This window comes from Lepisosteus platostomus, chromosome 12 (assembly GCF_059453375.1).
Source record: "Lepisosteus platostomus isolate fLepPlt1 chromosome 12, fLepPlt1.hap1, whole genome shotgun sequence".
In the NCBI taxonomy this organism is placed as follows: domain Eukaryota; kingdom Metazoa; phylum Chordata; class Actinopteri; order Semionotiformes; family Lepisosteidae; genus Lepisosteus; species Lepisosteus platostomus.
This window is the reverse complement of record NC_142622.1, coordinates 41428446-41447320: the sequence shown is the minus strand read 5'-3', so window position 1 is coordinate 41447320 and position 18875 is coordinate 41428446. Positions and strand designations below refer to the sequence as shown.

Sequence of the window (18875 nt, the reverse complement as noted above, 5' to 3'; positions counted from 1 at the left end):
TTTTATGGAGTTAATTCTCCAAAACAGTTTTTGAGCAGATGCAGTTTGAGTGATGGGCCATGTTTCTTCAAACAGGTTTATGACCTGCTGCAGGCATAAAAATAATCCTGTCACCTTTACAGGTGCAGACCTGGAAAAATCTTAATTGCTGGTAAAATCTGCTAAGTGTCAATTGAATATATCATTTCAAAAGATTTCCCTTTCCAAATGTGTCTTTTGTTAAATGAGTTTGTGTTCTGTATGTGTACAAAGCTACAATAACTGTTCTTTGTCTGATGCTCCTTTAGTCAGCTGAGACTTTGAACAGATCACAAGAGCAGGAGACACATTGCTAACTACTAGAGGAGGCTGTATGTTTTTTTTTTATTACTATTAGTGTTATGATCTGAGAGTTTTATCCAGATCCCAAGGGAGTCATCTTTAACGATGTGGCTTGAGAGTTTGTTCCAGACACCCACGGCTCTTTCTGTAAGGGCTCCTATTTATTTTTTGAGAGACCTCCGACACTGAGTATATGAAATGGCTTGTAGTCTCTGGTCCTCTGCCTCATCATAAAATCCATGTTTAGCAAAAGTTGTGGAAACCCTTCTTCTTGGATATTTTCGCATTTAATTTAAAGCAAATGATGTTGTGTTAAAATTGTACAACACTGTATTAAAATTTTATTTAGAATGCTGTGTACAGTACAGGCAATAAATATTTAAAAGTGTGGACGTTAAAGCAAAGGACGTTACGTTAGAATTCATTCAACGATTCATGAGTTCACATTCTTTGATGTCAAAGAGCTTGATAACCCAGTGGACTTCAGTATCAACAGGGAAACATGAATCGGGGACACAGCTGGAAATTAAGGAGAAGTACATTTTAAACCAGGAACAGGAGAGTTGTGCCTCATACTACCCAGCCCAATACCGTCCTGACTTACAGTATTTGAAGAGAGTTGGATGAAGTCGTCGGATCAAATCATCTTATATCCTTATACTGTATTTAAAAACTACTTGTAAATGTAAACGTGTTTAATGTAAAATCATTTGTTAATGAAATGTTTGTAGACAAAATCTTATAGATGTGTCAGGTCAGTCACACCAGATGTGAGGGATATTTTTACAATGCTTGCAGTATCTGAATACATCTTTCTTTTTAGCTGCATCTATACTGCCGAATATTTTCTATTGATATGTTTGTTGTTCTTATGGAGGCTGGTTTCTTGCAAATTATTGGACTAAATATCCTGACATGCACTGTGTGGCATCCCTTAAGACTTCTGTTAAAGCGTTGAAGAAAATTGGACAGATGCAAAAATGTTCCTTCTTATTAGTTGCCCATGGGGTCTAGAAATTCTCAGGCGATAAAAGTATTTTTGTGTTTTAATTTGAGCAACCTTTTTCTCTTGAGTCTTCTTCCAAGGAAGTTCTCATTGGTACCAGGTAAGAGAGCCGTATTTACATTAAGGTAAAAAAAATTCCCTGTAAAACATCTTTAAAGAATGATTTATTGTTTCAGACAAATCTGCACACAGGCATTTATTGCTTTTGAAAACCATCTTATACAGTCTTTGTATTTCTAACTCGACACTTTGACAGCTCTCCGTCTAGTTCTGAGTGCAAGAATGTGTTTATGAAAATGTGAATTTGTATTCCACTTCCTTACCTCGTGGCAATAACATTAAATGATAGCGGTTTGTTTTTTTGTGGTCCAAGCCACTGGAATTTTTGGCCTTGGAGATTAGCATTGTTTGTCTTGCCTTAGGACATATTATATATCTAGGATATAATTATTTCTGGCATTACAAGGCATCTGGAAGTTCAGAACAGTAGACATACAGGTATCTGTCAACTGAGAATGCTATTACCTGGAAAACACATTCACCATTCATATCCACGATTCTAAATGTACACAAATGCCCACGTGCTGAATCTAAAACAGGATTATTTGCTAATCTGTAAAGTGAAGTAAATAGTTTTTAAGATATGATTGCCATTGATATTGATTCAAAGTTGTTTAATTGCCCATTTCCTGCAAGTTGTAGTTACTGAATTAACGAATATGGGATACAGTGTGATGATTAAATGCATCAGGAGCTCTCTCTCCATATTCTGTAAACACTGGTATATTAAGAGTTTATATACTGTGTGCGGGTGCCGTATTTGTATTTAAGCCCGTTCTCCTTGATATAACTTCCTTTGTCCTATACAGACACCCCCAAATCCTTTGAAGAGAGTAGACCAGAGTCTGTTAGCTCATTTCATAGTTGTTGGATTCAGAAACCAAGCATTTCTGAAAAGAGTATTCACAGCTCGGCTGGATTTTGTACTTAAGTCAAGATTTTCCTCTTAACATTCGACTTTTCTCACAGCACAAATCAGCCTCGTCATTTGACAAAGTGCTCACGGTATCAGAGCACATGAAAAGATATCAGGACAGACCTGTTGGAATGTCCTTCACACTTTTCTCATAGTTAGAAATGCCTTTGTGTTTTTAATTATCGCCTTCTTACATGACCCTACTAACGGTGGAGTCTTGCAGTCTAAGATATACAAATAGGGAAACCTTTGTTTGGTCTTTTGGCAGAGCTGGGGATTGTTTAAGTTAGGACAACAAGGATGGCTAATGATGCCACAGGAGGATTCGACAGAGAACAAAAACATTGTATAAATGCGACATTGGGGTTTCTGTTGCCTGATGCACTAGAGTGCCAGAACAAAGCAAATACTCCTGTGCCAAAAAGACCCACACTTTCCGTGTTTGTTTTTAGTTTTGAAAGCATTCATTTTGTTTCAGTTGCACATATGCCTGGGAACACAGGCCTTTTAGAAAAGCCATTTCACACATTTTAACTTATGGCTGAGGAAGAAAAACATCTTTGCCATTAGCATCCCAAATCCCCAAAAATGCCCTACAGAGCAGGGTTTAAATTTGCGTTCTAAGAGAATGAGGACATCAGGATGGTCACAAGTAAAAATGAAAAGATTGGTACTTTTAGGCATACATATAGTGTAGATAGGCATGTCTTTACACAAAGAGTGGGAGGTGCCTAGAGTAAATTGCCAAGAGGGGTTGTTCTAGTCAGCTTTCTGAGATGTCATGATCAGTTTCTGCATTTGAAAAGCTACTGCTAACAAAAACAAGCAAGTCAGGGTGATAACCACATCTTGCATGCAGTCCTTGCTTTAGAGCTTAAGTTATATACAGTATGTTAATGATCTGGAATATTTTTACAAATCTCTTCCTACAGGATATTCAGGGCACCCTTCTGAGAACTGATCAAATTATTATCCTTAGAAATCTTTTGCAGAGGCGTTTCAAATGGTAGTGTAGGTGAAGTGATCAAAATACTGAAAAATGGGTTCAATGTCACACCTAGAGAAATGAATTATCTACTGTAGAACTTTTCTTTTGCACTTCTACTATGAATTATTTTTAGACCTGCCTATGGCTAAAGTCACATGAGGTATACAGTTTGATTCATTGGCTCAGAGCATACATTTGTAATGTAAAGGGGAGTTTGTCTCCATCTTTTAATTATTCTTATTATAAAACTGCATGTTTTTTTTTAAAGTAGGGAAACCTTAATGATTTCCTAGATGGGCAGAGCTCGACTTTCTCAATGTGGTGTGAGAATATGTCTCGTCTTTGAGGTGTCTTCCCATGCTGTGAGTGTAGAGGCTGATTTATAGACTGTTAGAGGAGGGGTTCCTTCTGACATGTTCACTGGAAGTAGCTAATGTCTGTTTCTCCTTCTGTCAACAGCTGCCAGCATGTCTTCAGCAAGATTTTCAGTGTTAGAGTTTTGTTCCTGTATCAGACCTCAGATACTCAGTAGTAATAAGTAGTAATATGTACAGACCTGTGCCTATTATCGCATATAAATATCCAATTAAGATATAAGTGGACAGTAAAATAGTATATGGTTTAATGTCAGCTAAGGTGAATATACATTGCAACATAAGCACAAGATGTACTCCTGTACTCAATAATGTACTTTTACTACAAGAAACAGAATAGAAGTAGACTTGGCCAATTTTTCGGATTAATTTCATCTGTCATTTTCAGTAATAACCCATTGAGCAGGTTCTTATCGCCTGTTTGAGGCTGGTGGTTAGTTCCCTTTGTTAAGGTTATTACTGTGAACTGTTCTGCTGAAATATTTCAAAAGGAAGTGTTTTGGAAAAGGTTCTTTGGAGGCTGAGAGCAGAGAAATGCACAGCAAGGAACGTGGGAGCTGTACATATTCCAGTGCACAGCTGAACGTCAGTAGACATCAGCTCCCTGGGCACACAGAGATGGGTTCACCTGTGGTCCTCATTGTAGTCGGCTTTGAGAAGCGTTTTCTTTAGAGGTGTCTTTGCAGGTGGTGGTTAGCTGGTATGGAAGAGATGCCAGGGGAGAACTGTTTTCATGGTGTTTAATAAATAGAATAGCACTCAGCAGAAGGAAAACTGCTGCTTTAATGCCTGTCTCTATTTCCTGAGACATTGGACTTTGGACCCCTTTAAGGCTGGAAAGTGTTTGTCAAAGCACCACGTTTGTAAAATAGCCTGGTGACGCTGCTTGTACTCCATAGACGTTAAAGAACGAACATGCTTCAGGAAGGGAGGAAATGATCACTAATGAACTCCTATAATATGATGATTTGTGCCAAATATCTACTTGTCCCTGAGGTGTTCCTAGTGACACCTTGAATTCATGTGCACAAATCAATCTAAGGCAGAGGAGCAGAATGTATTTTGCTGGTGCAAAAACTGTGACAATGTGGTGAGACACTTTATCTTTTGAAGCCTTGTTTAATTGACCCCCTTTATCTGTGGTTTTCCTGTAATGTGACATCATGTGTAGAAAATTTGGGTGTTTGATGTTCTTTCTGATTTTGCTCCTAAAACTCCAATATTTTTTTTTAAATGCTTGCCCCCATCTTCCTTCATAACCACATAAAAAGTTCTGGAAGCATATCCAGATCAGACCTGTAATGAACGTATGCTCAAGATACTAAGTCTGAATGATTTATGAGGGAGCACAGAGCTGTGGTAAAATAATTACTGCTTCATTTTTTTTTTGTGTTGTGGGCTGTCTCTCCAAGCTTTCTACCCAAGAGGAAAGCATGCTCATGAATGTCAGAAAATAATTCAAATTAAAGGTGTGAATTTAGCAAGAAACAACCTAGGTGTGGAAAAGAAATCTGCAATTAGTTTTTTTTTTTAGTTTTGGAAAATAAACATGATTTAAAAATCCTGAGCAAATCCTGACACTGAATCGGAAAGCTTTGAGAGCTGTCCGGTTGTAGTATTAGTTGTCAGTCAGGAAAAAGCCTTTCCCATTTTTTTTAAATCACATTTTCTAGCTTCCTGGATTCGGAAACACAAAAAGCTAAAATAAAAATGTGAATTGGTTTCAAAAACGTACGGTACAGTACCAGTTAGAATGAATTAGCTAAAAGCTCTCAGTCAAAATTAGTATTATCAAAGGGAGTAAAATCTGAAGAGATTTCAGAACAGTGTGAGCAGTCATTAGGAAACATATTGGCTTGACTTAATGTGTTTTTGCTTTTTTATGCAACACTTAAAACCGTATTTATTGTGGCTGATAATAAAAATATAATAAGAATTTGAGAAACAAATTAAGGTGATGAATTATATCGAAAATATCTTGACACCCAGGGGTTCCTGGTCCAAGCTCCAGCTTGTACAGTTCGTACCCCTAGGTGGACAAGTCAGGTGATGAACTTGTGCTGTGTCTTCTACGCTGGAGATGTGAAACAGACATTATAAGTGATTCTATGGCAGCAGTTTCTGATATATAACCTACCCCCAAGTCTGTATAGGTTTAAATTGCTCAAATAAAAAGCCTTTCTAAACAAGTAAGCTTTCTGCAGTGCTTTATAGAGACGTTAGTGCTTCTTTACAGTATAGAGGTGTGTGAAATTGAACTCTGCCATCGCAAAGATTGCTTTGAAATATGGACTTTGGTCTTTTACCATTGCTCTTTCCTGATGTAGCAGCTATCCAAGTAAATCAATTTGAAATACATTAGGTCTGCATCTGAAAGAACTGGGAGCCTGCCCCTGTATGCTATGCATCATTTTTTAATGTTCTAACAGCCAGCTTATCTAAATATCCCCACGCCCCCACTCACTGAATTGCTTTGTGCATCTGCTGGGATTTTTCCCCCCAAGAGAGACATATGGGCTGTTTGTTAGTTTACATAATACTGCAGATCTACAGCAGAAGCGCTATATGTGTGTGCCAGTACAATATCTACAGGTTATTGGATCAGCTGCTACTCAAAAGATGTGCAATAGAAACCTGCTCATCCTTAAGCGGTGTGCTCTGGTATTCGTGGCAGCACTAGAATTGGAAAATTGAAATTGAAAAGGTGTTGCGGCTTGTCACTGTAACATCCTTGCCTACGGGATCAGAGTGTTCTTTGCAGTAAATGATGTTTTCCCCCTGACACTGGTGCTTATGGGTGGCATAGTTCATCTCCGAGACTGGGACGTTTTTCATTTGCAGTTGTCAATTATTTCTGTTTATTTTACAACCTCGATTTAGACTAGCCTGATGTTATTTCTCCAAGCTGGACACTTTAATCTTTCAAACAGGATTTGGAAGAGATGTAAACAACAATATTTTTCTGCTTTGACATGTAGGCTCTATCACCAAGTTGGTGTGTCCTGAGACACAGGCAGTAGATCTTCAGAGTGAACCAGCAGAGAATAAGGCTTTTGGTGATACAACTCTGTTTCTGTTAAGCCAAGAAATCCCCATTTGATTCCAACCCACTGAACTCTAGCAGTGCTTTGATTGTAACCATAGTTGGTCAGCAGCATAGCCCGGATTCAAACAGGCAGCCTCCAGGCTATATAGTGTATTCTGCAGTCTGTGTGAGGTTGGGAAAATGCATACAGTAGTTTATTGTAGAAAACATATAGATATAAATCTCTTTATTTTAGAGCCTCCTGATTCTTTGTTTTGCAACACAGTGCCCACAGTCAGGTCTGAAGGGTTGCTTTAATGAAATGGATGCTGCAAATCAAAATGCTGATAAAATGTGGGAGAAGAAGGTTAAATATTAATGTTGCACCTGAGGAGGTTTTGGGTCCATTTTGGCCTTTTGCTTTTTTCTATTCTCGAGAAGGAGCAGAACACACTTAAAATCAAACGCCGAGCGTGTCTAAACTGCTTAGAGGTGTACTTGAATTTGTATCCTGAAACTCCCACGTGACATTGTGACGCGGTAGTAGATGTTTCATGAAATAGCCTGTTTGTTGGCTATAGTATGAGTTCCTTTTTGATAAACAATTCTCAAAACAGCATTCGGTCAACTTGTTTTGGATTGTTAAGTGCTGTTTTTTAGTATTTGTCAAACTTCTGTCCCTTTTGCTTTTATTAATTGTATGTAATCAGGGTGTGTGGTGGCCAGCGGTGGTGGTAATATGAAATATTATTGTAGCTACAGTATTTTTTACTGATTCTCTGCTTGTGCAACTGATAATGGTTCGGCAGTGCAAACAAAGACAGGGATTTTAATTGAAGTCCACTAGACAGGCAGGCTGAGGCTGTTTAAATGAGCTCATTGGCATTGTGCACAGCTTTTCTCTATCGATCGGTGATATAACTGCCGTGCAGTAGTAATGATGTCACTGCAATTGAGTGTCTCCCTGAATGACCTTGATGTGGCTCCCAGCTTCCATTCTGACTTTGCGCAAGGGAAACTGTAGTAATTAGTGACTGATGCCAAGAGGGGCCGGGAAACAGGGGGTGGTACTGTACATTGGCAGCCATGGCGAGCATTGCTGGCTTGCAGTTCTGGGGCCCTGGGTCCAGTTCCGGATCTGGGATGTATGTTTTCCCTGTGTTTGAGTTTCCTCTTGGTGCTCTGGTTTCCTCTCACAGTTGGTAGGTTGATTGGTTTCTGGGGAAATGTACCCTGGTGTGAGTGTCTGGGCGTCTGTGTGTGCCCTGCGATGGACTGGCGTCCCATCCAGGGTGTACCCTTCCAGGCACCTGTTACTTGCCAGGCACTGTTAGAGAGTCTAGTAGAAATATAACAAATGTACTTTTCATTTTTAGGCTTTTATTTGTAGAAAGATTTCCTTAGACAGACTTGATTATTTCAGATCCCCTTTCAGATTCATTTCAGATTCATCAAGAAAGAAAAGAAACGAGAAGTTTCTTAATTAGGCTGTAGGCATAAACATAATTAAGACGAGTCTTTTAATTTGCTGTTATTTAAAAAAAAAAAGAGCTACTGGATCCAGTCCTATTATAGTCTACCAGTATGCAGCTGTGTTCGGTTTCATATCTCAGGAGAACAGTGAATAACTCAGTTAATTCTTTTTTTCCCATATGTCTGTTTCTTTTATATAGATCCAGCAGCTAACTCAGTTTAGCCAGTGACTAATTGCCTGTAGTATCTCACTATTCAGATTAATTCTGACCCACCTTGGAAATGACTACCAAGAGACTGAGCATGAAAGCAAAGCTTTACAGTCACCAAGCAGAACAGTATCAACTGAAAATGATCTGCCCAGCTGATAAATAACACATCCCTGCAGTCAATTCATCTAATATTAGGACGAAATTGTGCTCCTCATTTGTTAACAAAATTGACCTTGAGAGGGTACAAAGATTTAGCTTTTCTTTAACAAAGGCAATTCATAAAACATTTCTCTTGTCTTCCCTGAACCACCCATAATTCTGTTTTTTGAGGTTTTGAGCTGATGCAGATGATTAAATATCGAAAGTTTAGATAAAACTATCAAGGGTTGCTGAATTCATTTGTTGTTCTGTAAAGCGCTTTGAGAAGCCACCTTTAATGGCACTATATAAAATAAAGTTTATTATTATTATCACTGCTAGGAAATTCAAAGAGTTCATAATTTCTACTGATGATACACAGTTAAAGCATAAAAAAAATAAAGGGTACTGGTTTTAGGCAACGAAATTCTAAATATTTTACCAGACTATCTTATTTTTCCAGATGTGCAGTATTTCTGTGGGGATGAGGCATGGGAATCTTCTTACAATCTCAAGGCTTTATCACTTTTGACACTCAAAGAGCGATAACTCCAGCATAGAATGTCAGCTGACTTCCGTTGTAGTTGTCATCATTGGATGCAGATGACATATTTTCAGTTTCTGTACAGTTAATGCATAATAATACAAAGGCCAAAGTAACATAGTGTAACACAGACGGCTTACCAGCGCGGTGACGTCACCGCCCTTCCCTGTGGATAGCAGGGACCGCAGCCGCTGGGCTGGCGGGAGATCTCCCTTTAGCTCAACTGGCTGGGTCCCTGTTGAGTGACGCCTGAGGCCCAGGTTCGAGTCCCCAGCCGTGGGGGGCCGACCTGAGGCGGCGGTGGCGAGGGCGCATTCCCATGTGACCTTTCTGTTAGGTATTGAAGATTCATTCTTTGTGTACAACCGTATGAAAGTGGAATTGAAATCTGTTTTTTTATAACCATTTCAGAGTTCTCACCAACTTTGTCCCATATGCAAATGATGAACTTGGTTACCCTAAATCTTATGTATGAGTTTCATGAGCTTTGGGATTAGTTCTTGAGAGCAACACTGAGGCACAATGGAGAAAACTTTTAGTCTGTACTATTCTGGGGGGGGGGGGTGTTTGAGGAACCATAGGTGTGTTAGGGACCAAGTAAGAGGTTGGGAAAGAAAGCGAAGGAAACTAGATTATTGGAAGGGAACAATGAACAAGGAGAAATCATCCATCCATCCATCCATCCATCCATTTTCTGAGCGCTTCATCCAATGCAGGGAAGTCAGAGCCTTGGAAAACTCAGCAAGCAACGGGCGCAAGGTGGGACACACCCTGTATAGAAGGCCGGGCTATTACAAGACACACACAGACTCAGACAATCACACATACAGTACATTCGCATCAGGGCCGGTTTTCTCAGAAGCCAATTAACCTGCAAAGACTGGAGGTTTGGACCTTTGGACTGGAGGTTAAGAGAATAAAGTAAAGCTTTCTTGTTTTAATAAAACACATTCTGTTATGAAGCATACTGTAAATGCTGGGAAAATAATGCCATTTCCCTTTTCCGTGTGTGTATTTGGCCATTTATTCTGATAAATGTACTGTAACACGAGAGACTCTTTTGACCCGGTACAGGCAAGTGATTCTCACGTGTTACTTTATTATTTGAATTCTTTGAGGCAGAGACAGAACTCCCATCATCCCAGCAGTAATGATAAGGTTTAATGTACAACTGAATACGGGCTAGCTGAGTACTTCTGAGCCAACTTGGAAGAGAGTTCAACGTTTTTATCACCTAATCGATTTTTAATGTTAAATCCAATTTCTTGGAACGTACTGTGCATCTCTGCGTGTGCTGAAGTTTAGCCAGCAAGGGCAGAAGGCCAGCTTCTCTAGGTTAAGAAAGTCAGAAGAATATAACTGGCAAATCATCAGCAATTAGGACACATTACGGTACAAATGTAAGTTGCAGGTCTGCCAAAGGTCTCTACTTCATTTTCATTGTACTTGGACCAAAGTAAAATAAAACTCACTGACTCTTCATTGTCAATATTGTCTTTGCGTGCGCTGTAAAAAGATTTTAAGTTACCCTTGTCCTGTATGCTCATATTATAGAAGGTAATGGGTTACATAAACAGAGTAGCCACTCAGTTTGTCAAGTGTACTGTGGGTTTCCTTGAAGAGAAGCTCAAAAAAACAGCCTGACCCAAACCGAGAAACATAATGGACTGAATTTTGTCTTCAATTCTGCAGGTTTCGAATGCAGCAAAATATCAGCCCCTTGGTCAGATGCGCCATGCCATGATTCATCCAGTGAGTATGCTGTGACTTTCTTTTAAAGCTGTGCTGTACTTTCATTGTATGCCCAGTTTTGCAGGGGTTTTTTTTTGTTTGCAGAAGAACTGCAGGAGTAGTTAGAAAGAAAAGAGAAAAATATTTTTTTTTAACCAAGGACAGCCTGTGCTGCTTGTGTTCATGTTTAATTAAAGTTTGGCTTGCATTTTCTGTGCTTGTTCAAAGAGTCTGCCCTGAAGATAACATTTGTTAATATTTCCAATACTAACTCCCACCCTCCCTGTCCTCTCACCCCTGTCTCCATCTTCCTCGATATCCTCTCCTTCTTGAAAATTGCAAAACTGTTCTGTTATCTGAAAAGAGTTCAAGACAAAAATATTGTAATATCAAGCAAAGTCATGTGCACTGATGTAACATTTGAGCAGGTTCACCTCTTGTATAAGGCCCTACAAACAGGATGAGGCAATTTAGCTCATTGGGGCTGTTCGGTAGTTAGTAGCTAATTGATTCTGGCCATTTCTTGAAGGAAGACAATGTATCGGCTTCAACAACCCTTACAGAGCTCATCACTTTCAGGGGTACCTCACCAGGTGTGGGATTTGAATCCAAGCCTTCAGGAGAATGCAGTTGGTTCACTTGTTGATGCCATGTTGATGATGAGTTTTTCTTATCAGTAGTGTATTTGCATTGTCACTTTATGTTTACCCCTGCATTTCACGGAAGTGTCTGTCTCTGAGCAAATCTCCCAGTGGTCATCACTGAAACAGGTTTTCTTGTGAAAGGGGTTTTCTTATACCTGTTGAACTGAGGACAGTATTCAACTGTACTGCCAATAGGCACCATACCTAGCAACTCCTGTGACTTAAAATATCCGGGCAGAAGATATTCTCTCAGAATAGTACAATGCTGAAAATGTGGTGAATAACGTATGCATAGGAAATCAGAAATTTTAGATTACATAGTTCTGTGGTTCTAACTATGATTAAAAGAATCTGTATATCTTGTGTTTTTTATATGGGGTGTAAGCATACTTCCATTATGGTACATCTCCTTAGGACTTAATTCTAACTAGAAAATGTATTAGTATATGCGGTATTGTTTTGTACATGTGCATTCTAGACTCACAGTTTTAGTTTAAGGGGAATTGTCAGTGAGCTTCAGTTCTGCATGCAGCATTAAAAGCTACTAGACCCTAGCAGTCATTAAATCCTGATATCTGAGCGCGTATGAAATAAAACGTTTTGTAAAACCACAGCTAAATTTGAACTGTAATATAATTTGTGCTGGATTTTTCATTTTTCCATGTTCAAAAAACCAATGGAATTCAGTTTAATACTAGATACATGCTGGTTTTGAGGAAAGACGTGACTCATTGGCCTCTGCATTCTTTTTTTGTATCATAGCTTTTGTGTTGTTTTCCAGATGTGCCAGAAATTTTACTCGGGGTTAAAAATAGCATTTATGTTTCTCCACATCTCTGGGATTTTGGTAAAAACCCAGGAGTTATAATTCATGTTTTTTTAAACCTGTGTACACCAAATATGGCCAGGCAGGTGAAGGAACCTGGAGCCTAGTGTGGCGTGAGATAAGGCTGTTTCTGTATAGTTCCCTTTAAGATCTTTTCTTGAAGAGCTCATTTCATTTCAGAGAGGGATGCACTTTGTCAATTTCGCAAGACTCAATGTGTCTGCCGTCTCCGAACGACTTCAATTTCAAAGTTAAAATCCTTTTTAAAAAAAGTGCTCAGGGATAACAAGGGGGGTGTTTCGCAAGTGGTGTATCTGCTTTCAGGGAAAGTGTTGAGTTCCTAATACAGATACCGAAGATCATAACAGCTATGTTGGCGTTGAAGAGAGTGCACTTCACTAAATCTTTTCTGTGATGTCAGAAGCAGGACAGAGCACTATTCATCCTTCACCCAATAGCCCCTCAAGCATAGGGCATAGACTGAGAGCACACTGCTGTCTCCCTCCCTGGATGGGGTGACAGTGCAGGGTAGGGTGACAGAAAAAGGGACAAGTCAGAGAAGCTTGTCAGGCCAGGCCAGGCCAGCATGTTTATGGGAGTTGGGAGAAAACTGGAGCATCCCGATAACTCCCACACAAATGCTTTCAAACTACACCAGCTCCACACAGATTGATGCCTGAGGCTGAAATCGAACTCTAGAGAAATCTGGAGAAATGAGTAAAAAGCATCACGTTACCTTAGCCCCGCCAAGAGGTATTCAGTTAGGAGTATCATGTTTTCAAGACAAAGCTGCATAACTGAATACTTTTCACTTCCAGCGGCCTCCGAATACATTTAATTCAGTGCCCCCCTAATTCCCGTTGGAGGCATTTATGATCTGTATCGTGAAGGTGTTTGAAATGAGACGAATTTAAAACTCACATGATCATCATCAAGAAGAATTGAACTGGGTCTCGGGTTAAAGGTATTAGGCAAGTTTATAGGTATTGGGCACAGTGGTACTTAACTGTGCATTTTAAAAGCATGAGCTGCTTTTATGGCATAGTGGAGCAGTGGCTAGCGTTGTAGGGGGGCTCTGGGTTCAAATCCGGTGGTGCTGTCTATGTGGAGTCTGCATGTTCCCCCCTCCAGTTTCACAAGGGTATCCTCCAGATGCCCCGGTTTCCAGAATCGAACATGAAGTCGACGGAAGCTGCTTTTTCTTGATGTTTATCAGAAAACGGTACAAGAAAAGTTATCTGGAATCGCCTATGTGTGGCAAAGCTTTAGTTAACATAATTGTTGATACATCGGATATATTTGTTGGTGTTTGTAACAGTATTGCGATTGGGTGTGTGGCCAGAACCACCGGCAAGGGTGAGTATTTGTCTTGGGGTGGTCAATATATCGCTAAATATTTCACAAGGAATATTCATGGTTTAGAATGACACAGTGAACTGAATGTTGTTCTCTTAATGATGGTAGCGAGTTGAGTTTGCTGCAAAACATTTCGGAGTAAATCCATTTGAAAGGAAAGTCTGGCATGGCATTGAGGGTGGAAATGTGCAGGAAATGTTTGCCTTCATCTGTTTCACCATGTTTTCAGCATCCAAACCAATGTTTTCATTTATAAAGGCTGTTCTCATGATCAGAACACAGTACTAATACAACAGGAGAAAAAGCAGACAGCGATTAAGAAACCTGATTATTTTTGTGAGCCATTAGCTCATAGACACAATACGGTTAAGAAAATGTTAGCAATTACACAAAGCATTTTAGGTCATGGAAAATGTCTTAAGGTCTTGACACGAGCAAGGTAAGGAAATTAGTGAAATTAGTAGTAATTGGAGAGACATTTGAGAATATGGATGAAAAAATAAAAAAAGATCCTATTTTAAAATGTTCCAACATATCTCACCACAATTTTTGTGATAATCTTTTCCTCTATTTTTAATATTGTGAAGTACAAATATTGTTTAGTATCTATAGTATATCACCATATTGCTCAACCATATATGCAACTGATTTTCAGCCGTTGGTGAAGGTACAGTGCTATCTCCAGAATTCTGATTTCAAGTTCTGGCTATTAAAAGCCCATATTGTTCTCCAGCTTTTCTGGAAAGTTTGCTGTTGCCAGCGTTGCCATCTCTGAGTGAGCTTCCTGATTAGGAAAAGGGAGATGCCCAACGATTTGTGTTTGATGCATTTTGCATGGAAATGAAGACAGGAAAGGTTCTGTAATGTGACTCATTCAAAGGTTCGGCACTCTTTTGATCAGTTCCAGCCATTATTACATAGTAATCTATGGCCTGCTGAGCTAATCTGAAATGAAACACCTTCTATTAATGAAGATAGAAGCCTTCCTCTGTATTTAAGGTAGAGTATCTTAATACTGTATATAGCCTGAAGCTGTTGGAGTAACAGAGCATCAGAGAGATCCTGCCTTCAGAGAGCAAAGTAGTTTTTACAAGGCCAGCACTGTAATCACTTTTGTCTGTTTGTTAAATTGTGAAAATAAGCATTGCAGTGCAGTCCTATTAATGGTCTTAAGGTCCTTATTTTGAAATAAAAGCCTTGTATCCATAATAACTCGCTTTGTTTTCAAAAGTGCTAATCTCACTAATTAGATTTTAGTGTTGCTACTCGTCATTCGTCTTTAACAGAAGCTGCATTTATCAGTTTCTAACATTATTCAATATTTTTTTTATGTTCCATAACTGAAAAACAGTAAATCGGTTGGAATTGGAACATCTGAGTAGAATCACTCAATATTTTAAAGTCTGTAAAGTCCGTGTCTGTTTGCTGTTAGAAGCTTTCAGTATGTTTATGAATATGTTTTTGATTTTCCTCTTTTATATCTCTCAGTTTCTAATTCAGAATGTTCTACTTATCGTGATTAACTTTAGCTGAAAGACTCTGGGACAAACACAGAGACACTTCCCAGTTGTCAAGGGAGGAGTGGGTATAGATTCTTTAAGATTGTAATACAAATCCAATGCAAAAACAAATTAAAAAGAAAGTCTGTTCAGGAATCCTGCATTTCAGCTGCATGACAAATGTTGAAAAGCTAGATATCAGATTAAGCGTTTCCTAGTATTCCACTAATATACTGACAGCCAACTCAAGATGGGGAGCAGCCTGTTTTAGATAAACATTTACAGCTTGAATGCCTTGCATTCTTTGTAAGCTCATGCAGGCATAAGATAAATATCAATTAGAAGTGATCCATGTAAACAAAATTGCAAAGAATTTAAGAAATCTGAAAGGCAATCGTGGACTATTATCTCAAGATGAATATTATAGTTCTTTTAATAGTAAGTTCTTATTTTAATTCCTCATAAATAATTTCTATACAAATAAAAACTCAAGCCCCTCACAGCTTGACTCTTAAACCCTAAGTGATCAAAACTTAATACTACAGCTACCTTTAGAGGTTCATGCAATTACACTTTCCAATAAGGTAAACAGTTTAAGCACTTACTATGCAAGTTTTGATTCCACTAGCAACATGCGTCTGAGCTGTGAAAAGCCTCATATAAGTGTATAACTGTATTGGGGATGGGAAGATGGAGTCAAAGGTTTTTTCAGCTGTGGTGATACTAATGATCAATATCTGTCTGTGAACAGACTGGGTCTGTAATGAACACGTACAAGTCAGGACTTCGTACGCAACTTACTGACACACCTTTTTGTCCCACTAGTCTTAAGGTGGGGAGAGAAGAATAACAGAACTAAAAAATGTTAATGTTTAGCTTGCAGTTGCATATTCAATCATTTTGTAACAGCACAGTATGCAGAAATTGGCACAGCAATCTGACAACAATATAGTCGGTATCTCAGCTTTGAATACCACAGAAAAAATAACTTGGGAGGCGCAAAAATAGTCAGTTCTTGCGTATGATTTATGCCTAGCCAAAATAAAATACATTCCTTGGTTTCTATATATCTGCCACACCCAGATGAAAGAGTCTTTCTTAATGCTCTAGTTATCATATATTGGGCACTTACCTCTTTCAATTTCAAGTCAAGTATATGATTAATGACTTCATTTCTGCACCGAAAATCACATCAAACTCAGCAAGATCGAGCACAAATTTGGATAAAAGATTAAATAAAAAGCCGCATTCAAATATTCTGGCATAAATTGATAAAAAGTGCTTTTTGTATCCGGAACAAATATTTTTAAAATATTACAGTCTCTCTAGTTCATTGTCCTCTGGAATAAGTATAGACTCAGACTCCATTGTAGTACATTTCAGGCAGCCTGTTTCTTCTCTTGAGAAGAGGAGGTGCCATTTCATTCTTTAATTTAATTCTTAATAAAGTGATGTACAGAGGTCTTGTTGTTTTAAATAAGACTCCTGTTTTGTAGAAGCTCTAGCCAGCATATTTGTTAGGAGAATTAAGCCCACATATATTCCAGCACAAAATAAAAGTAATTGATCTCATAGAGCAAATTCAGTGCCATAAAAAAGAAAATACTGTCTGGTGTGAATAAAGTACACATTGCCACTGCTAAGGAAGTTTGGAGATATAAATTAACAACCCTGCAGAAATTAAATTCTTAACCTTACTACTCAATAGCTTAGCATAACCTCCTCATACAAGTGAGTCAGGTGTCACTCTGAATAATAAACATCCAGTGAGAATGAATGCAGTAAGTGTTGCTGAATTACTGTACTGTAGTGCTTTACTGAATTACTATAGTGCAAAAAGAGACTGATCTACCATCAACTGACCAAAGTCAGTTGGCTGCATTGAAGAAATGCAGTGCATGCACACAAAAAAGCAGCGTAGGTCTGATCTGACTATATGCACAGCTTATATAAAGATCTATATAAAGAATCCTTAAAAAGAGAAAATAAAGAGAAGCTCCAGCACAACTACGTCCGATCTTGCATGATCCTACGTGCATCACAACTATAGAGGAATTGTGCAGATACCAGCAGTGTCCTTGAAAGAGATGAGTCTTTTCTTCCTTTTTTCTACTGCATCTGCGTTGATGAACTAGGCCCTTCAGAGAGGATGAACTCCTCCACATCCTGTGTGTGATAAACTGGGACTGCTTACCTGCATGGAGCATGGCATGGGTCAGACCTACAGTCTAGATACAAATGCAGCACCCGAGAACTTTTAAAATAAAAACTTGTGGGCTTTTCACCATCTACTGTACATGCTGTATATCCTGTGTGCTCTTTCCAATCTGAAGTCCGGCTGTGTCTGATTAGGAAACCACTCTTTTCAAGGCTCCGACCAGATTATCCTGAATCTAGAAAGCCCGTTCTGCGGGAAATGGCTTTCCTGACTGACCACCTTGCGTTGCGAACTAACTCCGTTAGCACTGTAGTCAAGTGGCCTGTTTTGGTCCTGCTGCGCATTTTGAGATGAAGCCCAGTTACGAGATCTGAAACTGCATAATGGCCATCTGAAAGTTTGGATCTTCAGAGCTTCCTGTTCCATTCACTGCTGCCACAATGGCCAGTTCAGCCAGTACTGGAGAATTGAATGCTTTCATTTTCTTCTTAGTTGGGCAAGAGGTACAGTATAGGAAGGGTGGTGTGTATTTTTGTTTTGGTGGGGGTGGGAGTGGGCAACAGGAACTCCTAATTCTGGGTAATCATCTTGCCATACTGATCACATGACCCCCTTGTACACAGATTCTGAATTGTTAGATAAATTCCTGACCTTGAGGCCAAACAGATTTGCATGTGGTTAGATTGTTTTTCCAAGCTATTGATTGATTGTAATGTTTCATGAGCAGCTTCCAGGAAATGTATTCAGTGAGGCTAGCAAACAAGCCCCTCTTTTTTAACAGAATTGCACTTCGACAACGATTTCGTTATTCGTCATTAAAAACTGTGAAAGGTCAGGGCATATTGTTTTTTTCTAAGAAACTAAAATATACAAGATATAAAATATAAAAGAGCTCAGATGAGGGATTCCGCCATTTTGAACTGTTCACACCAGAACTAATTCAAAACGTCAACATATCCACTGCGAGTTACTAAAGCTGCACTTGAAGGCTTCATTAAAAAAGACTCAGGGCACTCTGGGGAAAAAGGAACCTACTGGGTTTATTTGTGATTGGCAGGTATGGTAGGTCAAAGGTTGGTTTTAATCTGGGTCTAGAGGTCCTTAGTTCTCAGTCGATACTTCCGGTACTGCCTTTCATTTTAGAGAGGGGATATGGAACTGACAGAGAGGACCACTGCATTGCTTACGACTGAACTGTAAAGATTCACACTCGGAGCATCCTGGGAAACTGGCGAAAACAAACTGGGTAGTGTTTAAAGAGTGAAGGTCCCAGAGCTACCTTTATTGAACCTGCAGCTTCCTTGCACATATCAGGAGTTTGACATCATGTAACAAAAGCGGGTCATGGTTGAGTGGCACTGCAAAGTGACATCTTCTCTCTAGCAGTTTGAAGGCTCATATACGAATACAAACTGTCACACAAGTTCTCAGTCTCCCCACGTCCGGCTCTATATCCTGCTTTCAGGTCTCTTTAATTTCACACATGAAGAATTCACCACAGCCTTACATTTTTTTTTTGTTTCTTTTCACTGTTCTGTAGACGAGTAACATTCTTCATTCTTTATTAGAATTGATTTTGTTCATTTTCGTTTTTTCCTGTGATT

The 18875-nt window shown here is 39.0% G+C and overlaps 1 protein-coding gene across 14 annotated transcripts in view; it reads left to right on the top strand.

Moving 5' to 3' along the window:
* atxn1a (ataxin 1a) overlaps window positions 1-18875 on the top strand; it is a 157773-nt gene that overhangs the window by 66309 nt on the left and 72589 nt on the right. For all 14 annotated transcript variants that reach the window (XM_088601931.1, XM_088601944.1, XM_088601941.1 and 11 more), the window contains one exon: window positions 10750-10809. The gene's annotated coding sequence lies outside the window, so the exon portion shown is untranslated. The remainder of the gene's footprint in view (window positions 1-10749; window positions 10810-18875) is intronic.